Here is an 8,344-nt window from a genome sequence, read left to right on the forward strand (position 1 = left end):
AGATGCAGACTGAGAGGCAGTGTTCTCAGCCATTAGTATTTAAGATCCTGACACCTGAAAATCCTCATTCCAATTAGAATGGAAGAAACATGCAAGAAATAGGTGCACGGGGATCAGCAAGCCAAGAAAGAAAGTGGACTGGGATGGCAATAACTCTTCAAATTTATGGAGGGCTTCCTATGTGCAGGCACTTACTTTATTAGTTTTAGTATTTGTAACAATTTGAGGGGTAGATCTATTTTGCAGATGTAGAAATGAAGCTGTAGAGAAGTAACCTGCCCAAGTTTTCCTTGTTGGTAAATGTAGAGCTGAGAGAATTGAACTCAATTGTCTGACTCCAAAACCTAAGTGCTTAACCATTAATGCTAATCATTAACTACGCTTAACTAACCGTTTCATCTTTTCCTCGGTGAGCAGGGACTGGAGGTTACATACTAGAACTCCACTGCATATTCTTTATTGTCCTTATTTACATTATGAAAAAACTAAATATACAGTCCTCATTCTGTAAAATGGATGCAGTCATTCAAAATTAATCTTTTTGTTGCCAATTTCAGGTTGTTTCAGGGCTAACAACCTCCACTAGATAATGTACAGAGACACCTGGCCTCAGTGTCTCCACACTGACAATTTTATTCAAGAAACTCGTGTCCAGAATGGCCGACCAGATAAGCAGCAGCCGTTATGGGCTGGAGCCTGATAAGAAATGTTGCTTGAGGCTGGGCATGGTAGCTCATGCCTGTAATCCCAGCACTTTGGAAGGTCAAATCCAAGGCGGGTAGATCACCTAAGGTCAGGAGTTTGAGACCAGCCTGGCCAACATGGTAAAACCATGTCTCTACTAAAAATTAGCCAGGCCTGGTATTGTGCTCCTGTAATCCTAGCTACTTAGGAGACTGAGGCATAAGAATCGCTTGAACCTAGGAGGTGGAAGTTGCAAATTTTTTTTTTAAAAAGCTGCTTGTTTCACTTATATTGGTAGAGTGGATTATAGTCTACCATGCACTTCATATCTATTATTTCATTTGGTCCTCTAAAGAATATTATGAGATAGATAAAATAAGTAATATTATCCCTATTATATATATGAAGAGGCTCACTTAGAATTACAAAATTAGAGCCAGGTGCAGTGGTTCACACCTGTAATCCCAGCACTTTGGGAGGCCGAGGTGTGCAGATCACCTGAGGTCAGGAGTTCCAGACCAGCCTGGCAAACATGGTGAAACCCCGTCTCTACTAAAAATACAAAAATTAGCCGGTCGTGGTAGCAAGCGCCTGTAATCCCAGCTACTTGGGAGGCTGAGGCAGGGGAATCACTTGAACCCAGGAGGCAGAGGTTACAATGAGCTGAGATCATACTAGTGTACTCCAGCCTGGGCAATAGAATGAGACTCTGTCTCAAAAATAAATAAATAAAATAAAATTAGAAAGTGGTGGAACTGGGACTCTAGTTCAGGAGGACTTCGAGTTCAGGTCCTGATAATCCAAAACCCAAATAAACAAACTTCTAGCCCTTTAGAAATATGGATGGAACCACGCTCAAATCTTGATGTTATCACACAAGTCTATCAGCTTCACACATCACTATCACATCTGCCGAATAAGGATGAGGATATCTGCTTTGCAGGATTGTTCAACTGAATGAAATAATGTAGGTAAAACCCTTTCAATAAAGTAGTAAACAGAACAGACATGGATCCTGTCCTCCTGAAGTTTATAGTCTGGAATCAGGAGGTGGGGAATAAGAATAAAACATTCAATAATACACACTTAACTATCAAGTTATACGAATAAGAAGTGTTGTAAGGGAAAAATGCAGAGTGCTATGCAAGTGTACAGTGGGGTGACATAACTTAGAGTGTGGTCCAGAGAGGCTTCCCTAGGCAGTGACAGCTAAGCTGAGACAAGAGGATGCAGGACAATAAGCCAGGTGACATGGGGAAGTGTGAGGTCATGGGTGTGGGTGTCGGTTACAGCAGAGAGTGTTCCAGGCAAAAGAAGCATTTTTGAAGAAGTGTGGTGCCCATGAGAAACAAAGGAATTACTTGTGGGGCTGGAGTGTAAAGAGACCTAAGAAGAAGATGTGACAGGATGTTGGTGAGGTTGGCAGCCTTCATGCCATGTGGGGCCTTGTTGGTCAAGTTTAAAATTTTGAACTTTATCCTAACAGCAATGGGAAACAACCAAAGGGATTTAGGCAAGGGAGCAACATGAACAGATTTGAGCTTTACAAACTTTCAATTCCTAACTAGGGAAAGTTGGGATCTTTTTAAAACTTTTCCTTTGGCCAGGTGTGGGGGCTTACACCTGTAATCCTAGCACTTTGGGAAACTGAGGCGGATGAATCGCCTGAGGTCAGGAGTTCAAGACCAGCCTGGTCAACATGGTGAAACCCCGTCTCTACTAAAAATACAAAAATTAACTGGGCAAGGTGGCAGGCGCCTGCAATCCCAGCTACTCAGGAGGCTGAGGCAAGAGAATCACTTGAACCTGGGAGGCAGAGGTTGCAGTGAGCTGAGATTGTGCCATTGCACTCCCGCCTAGGCGACAAAGCGAGACTCCATCTCAAAAAATAAAAACAACAACAACAAAAAACCCTTTTCTTTATTTTTTGAACGAACACTTCCTTAGTACCTCTTACACTGCAAAGACAGCAATAGGCTGTTTGTTTCAAATGTAGAATCCAAAGACTTCGAATGGGGCAAGAACCAACACGTCCCTTTAAGGAGCTAGGACATGTCACCTCAAAGGCTGCCTCTGTTCCTGCCACCTAATGCAGTTGCTTCTTACTCTAAGCAAGAAGTAACCTCCAAATCCTAAAAGTACATTAAGAACCAGTGGGACATTTCTGGGAAGCTCATTTATTTGTTCTTTTCATTGAGCAGACAAATATAAGCATCAACTATGTACCCAGCACTGTACTGGGTGCTGAGGGTACAAGATTGATAAGATGGAGGTCCTGTACTTTAAGAACTCATGGTTTGGGGTCGAGGTAGGCCAGAAAAATAACAGTCCCAACAAAGTAGAATCTGTTAAAAAACCAAGAGGGAGTTGCTCACGGAACCTAGAGTGAGGAAAGCTTTAGAAGAGGTGATTAGCACCTAATGTGTGCTCAATAGCTGCATACTGAGTAAATTAAAGTTTGAGCTGAGTCTTTAAATTCTTAGCAGGCAGAATAAGAGGAGTAGGGAATGAACAAGATCATACATATCAGAAGAGTGGCTTTTGAGATTATTTTATCAGCAGTAAACTGGATGGGTTGAAAGGGAGAGATTATAGGCAAGGAGATCAAGTAAAAACCTGGAGCAGTGATCCTGCTGAAAATTGAAGAGGACTTCATGTGCACTCGGCAGTAATTGGGACTGTTCTCAGTTTGCCTAACCTTAACTTGAGCTCGGTGGTACAGTGTATGGCTTATAATTGTTATTTGCATCTCCCCATGAATGCATGCCTGTTCTCCCTCACTAGGGTGGAGACTGTGTCATTGACTGAAATCTTTACATTACTTAATTCTGTGCCCTGCACCGCATGCATCCCCATCAAAATTGGGTTGATGATTGGATTCCTTGAGATGCGTGGGAGTAGGAGAGCTGGAACAAGGGAGGAGGGAGAGGAAGGGAACCAGGGCTGGCAATGAGGGTCAAAAAGGATTTCATGTTATCTTAAATTTTTTTCACAAGTGTAATGATGCCTTTATGTGTTCATGGCTTAATTAAATAGTTTTTTAAGGTAATAAAATCATTAAGAATATGCAGTATTGCTTTTCACTGCTTTTCTATTTTTCTTTTTCCTTTTTGTTTGTTTGTTTGAGATGGGATTTTGCTATGTTGCAGGCTGGAGCACAGTGATGCAATCATGGCTCGCTGCAGCCTTGACCTTTCAGGCTTAAGAGATCCTCCCACCTCAGCCTCTTGAGTAGCTGGGACCACAGGGGTGAGCCATCACGTCCAGCTAATTTTTTTTATAGAGACAAGGGTCTCACTATTTTGCCCAGACTGGTCTTGAACTCCTAGCCTTAAGCAATCCTCCTGCCTCAGCCTCGCAAAGTGTTGAGATTACAGGCATGAACCACTGTGCCATGCCCAGTAGTGCTTTTAACAGTGAAAAGTTTGAAGTACCTAAATATTCAGCAATAGAAATATTACCAAATCAATCATGATACAATTTCAATGGCAGAATTTAACAAAAATAATGTTGTTGAGGTATGTTCACAGATATAAAGAAGTTAGTAATTTATAGTTCCACTTAAAAGTAAGTAGATATTAATTATTATATTCTGAATTATCCCATTTTTGTTAACAAATATATGCACAAAACGGTTTAAGATACTTTCATATAAGAAGTTTACATAGTTTCTACATCAGCGGGATTCTGTTGTGCTTTCTTTTACTTCTCTATTTCCTAATTTTTAAATAAAAAATAAATAGTAAGAAAACCCCAATTTTTAAAAAATGTAAATGAAATGAGAAAACTGAACTAGGAACAAAGAGAGCAAGAAAGCTAAGAGGAAAAAGTGTACGATGGTGCCATGGTGGATGGGGATAATAAAGTAGAGAAAAGACGTTCTTGGAATTGTTTTTTTGAAAGAGATTTTCTTATTTTCCATAAAGTTAAAGGGAAAAATATTTTTGTTCTCAAAGTTTTTCAGTGTGCTTTCCAAGCCATCAGATTCCTAAATATAACCAAAGTTGATGATTTTACAAGTAAGCCAATATAAACATAGTAGATGTTTATATTTCGACATTAACAACGTGACATTGGAGCTGCAAAAGATCTTCCCAATTGGCCATATTTTATTTTTCTCAAAAGTTTCCATTTTCAGTCCCCTATTAAAATACACCCAGTCCCCCCGTCTCCGACCCCCCCTGCACCCCTTTGTGGCTTTAAAATTTCAAGAAAAGGCAGAACCAGATTAACAGAGTGACACTGGACAGAGCATGTGGAAGAAAGGAGCAAGAGTGAGATGGTAGAAGGTTAAGCATTTGGGGAGGAAGAGGAAGAGAAGGATTTTTTGCAGAGCCTTGCCTCAAAGAGGTACCACTACTCAAACTTAGTCACATCATGTAGGCTCTTGTTAACATGCAGATTATGATTCCGCAGATCTGGGTGGGACTCCCTGGTGATACCCATGCTTACTGGTGCATGGACAACTTTGAGCAGCAAGGCCTTAGACTCTGGGAATTTGCTCCTCCACCCTGGTCACATTTCACATGGGCAGCCTCTGGCTGTGATAACCTCTTTCTTTCTAACCTAATAGGGTTTTATTATTATTATTATTATTATTATTGTCAAAATGCCAAATAGTGGAAACTTTTCAGAAAGTCATTTAACTATGAGCAAGGTGTAGTTCAAGGCACTCTCCGTGGAAGAGAGTAAAACGGGAAATACAATATGGAATGGGTAGGAGCCCCTGGTATATGAATGTTATTTGTTATAAAGGGCGTGGTGTTGTGGAAAAATCCCCGGACTGGTTGTCAACAAAACTGGCTTCAATCCTAGCGATTACTAACTAGCTATATGTCCTTGTGCCCTTCATTTTTATCTGGTTCTCTGTTTCCTTTCCTGTTCAATAAAATAATTGGTCTACATGGCTTCTAAAATCTTTTCAGCTCTGACACTTGAGGAGTCTATAAAGGAGATCGTATATCAACAGGAAGGGAGGGAAAGGGATGTGCCACCACACGCGCAGCTGCCAAGGATCCTGCACATGTGGTATTATTGTGGCGGAATCTCCCCCTTGTCTGCCCAGATGCAAAAATGTTATTGGAGTGAGAGACTGGGAAACTTGCCTGGTATGAAATCTTAGTACCCCAACTTCCTGGTTTTGGCAATTTAGAGTCTTGGGAATCAGTCCCAGCCCCTATAAAACAAGGCAGACCCTGTAAACATGCCCTCCAAGAACCTCCAATGTAGTTCTGGCAGCTTTCAAATTCTAAGGTCCTCAATCCTCCATTCTAAGGCCACCCTCGGGTTTCACCTCATTCCCCTATACTGGTCAGCAGCCAAATTCTGCAGCCTCTTTAACTTAAGATCCCAGCCAAAAAGCCTGACTGCCCTCCTACTTGTGAACAAACCCCAATTCTCAAAGCAACTCCAGCCCTCCCCAACAGACTCCCCCCTGGTATTTGGAGATACTCACTTCAGCCCTGTAGCACTCAAGCCTCAGGGATTTGGGCTGGCTGGTAGGTGACACTTCTCTGTTTAAGATAGTCCCATCTGCAGAGCTAGGATCAGCCCCTAAATTGATAAGCACAGGGTGGGAAAGCAACCTGCCTTAGTGAGATTACCCAGACTCTAAAGTAAGGTCCCGCAGCTCCACCTCATACCTCCACAGACACACACTCTTCGGCTTTTAAGTTATGAAACAGGCCTGTTGCTATTCTAAGGAAGTCTCACAAGTCACCTTATAAACATGCCGCTTCAGGCAGCTTCCTGTGGTTTGCCAAAGGCCAGCTGGGAAGGCAGCCAGACTCCCGCCATGGTCCTGGAACCCCCTCCTCTAGCAGACATTCACTCAGGGCATGACCTCCTGAGGTGCCCACTTGGGATGCAGGAACTTAGTGGCTGCGAGAGTTGCTATTTTTCCCTCCAGCCCCAGCCTGGGCTGGGCTGAATGATGTGGCTGGCTGGTACAAAGGCTGCTTTTTATAATGTTCTTCTTTGGTATTTTTGGTGTCTGGAGAGGGTTTCCTTTCCTCCCACAGTTAATTAGCAGCATCAAGCATTTCCCTTTCTCCAACAGAAGTCTGTTCCCACCCCTGAGGCCAGGCAGAGGGGGTGGCAGGTGTGGCTAAATGCCCCCTGAGGTTAACCTCAAACTTAAACTTAGAGCCCCACTTGGTTAGAAGTGAAGTGAAATGCAGGGCTAGCTTCCATTCTGGGCAGAGTCGGCAAGTGGGCACACGTCCCTGGCAGGCTAGCATCCCAATCAGGTGAGGGGACAGAGAAGGGGGTGGGGAACCAATGTTTGTTTGACACATTTGTGAATTGTTTCTACAACAAAGACTTTTTTAAAACAACAGAGTGAAGCTTTATATATTTGAATGAGAAGCACACAGAAGGACCTATTGTCTGGAGGAAAAATTGCATGAGTAATTGTGCATGACTTCAGACTTCCCAGTTGAAATGTTAGGAGTATTAAGGATGATTGAGGGCATTCCAGTGTTTTCAGTGTGGAGAAGAGGGAGGACGGAGCTCCTGGGACTAGGGGAGGCAGGTTGTGTAGCAAGACAGGGGAGGAAGGAATCTGAGGAACTCTACTCCCCACTTTGCCTCTGTGGTTTCCATTTTTCCTCTATTTAATTGAAGTGCCACCTCCTACAGGAAGCCTTCCTGACCCTATCTCCTTCCTCCACCTGTCACTTTAGGTGTTCTTGATACATATCTCCTGTGTTTTCATTATTTGCTCGACTATGATACTATGGATGGACCATAGAAAAGTGAGGATGGACTCCAGGACCTGACTTTGCCGCTTCCTAGATGTGTTACCTTGAACAAGTTACTTAGCCTCTCTGTGCTTCAGTTTTCTTGTGAGACTGAATAATACTTACCTTCTAGGGTTGTTGAGAGGATTAAATGTGTTAAAACACATAAGGAACTGAGAATAGTGCCTGACATACAGTATGCATTCTCAATAAATGTTAGCAATTATTTATTTTTATTTGCATCCCCTCTTGTTTGCGCAGGACCTAATATATCATGGGGCAGCTGTGTTCAACCCTCATATGCATCATAATTGCTTGAGGAACTTTAGAAATGTATAGGTCTGGCCTAGGTTCCATTAATCTATGGGTGAAAACTGGTAATGGTATTTTGGAAATGTTCCCTGGGTGGTTTCATTATGTAACCAGATTGAAAACCAGTGTCATAGATGCTCAATGAATATTTGTTGAATGAATGAATGAATGAATGAATGAACCAAATGAGATTAGAAAGAACAAACCCTGTGCTGGCTTCGGCAGCACATATACTAAAATTGGAATGATATGGAGAAGATTAGCATGGCCCATGCACAAGAATGACACACAAATTCATGAAGTTTCCATATTAAAAATATATATATAGAGAAAGAACAAACCCAGGTTACCCCATCTTTAGGAATGTGAAGGCATGATGATTCTGTCTCCTTCAGAAAGTTGGCTCTTCCTGAGACAGGTTTCAAGAGAAAAATATGACAGAGAATATAATGGAATACATGAAAGAAAGAATCATAATTCTAGTCATCTCAACACGAAAGTATTGAAGAAATAGAAAAACAATTGCCTGGAGCTCATATTAGAGATTAACAGTTATTTCCTCTTGCTCTCCCTTCTGTGCATGCAGATTTATTTCCTGGAGTTGCTAT

General features: G+C 42.1%; 1 non-coding gene across 1 annotated transcript; it reads left to right on the plus strand.

Annotated features, from left to right (window-relative positions):
- The first annotated feature begins 7,945 nt into the window (after positions 1-7,945).
- Positions 7,946-8,052, plus strand: LOC126936647 (U6 spliceosomal RNA). Its single transcript, XR_007719479.1, has one exon. It is a non-coding gene; the product is annotated as a U6 spliceosomal RNA (small nuclear RNA).
- The last annotated feature ends 292 nt before the right edge of the window (positions 8,053-8,344 follow it).

This window comes from Macaca thibetana, chromosome 14 (genome assembly GCF_024542745.1).
Source record: "Macaca thibetana thibetana isolate TM-01 chromosome 14, ASM2454274v1, whole genome shotgun sequence".
Classification (NCBI taxonomy): domain Eukaryota; kingdom Metazoa; phylum Chordata; class Mammalia; order Primates; family Cercopithecidae; genus Macaca; species Macaca thibetana.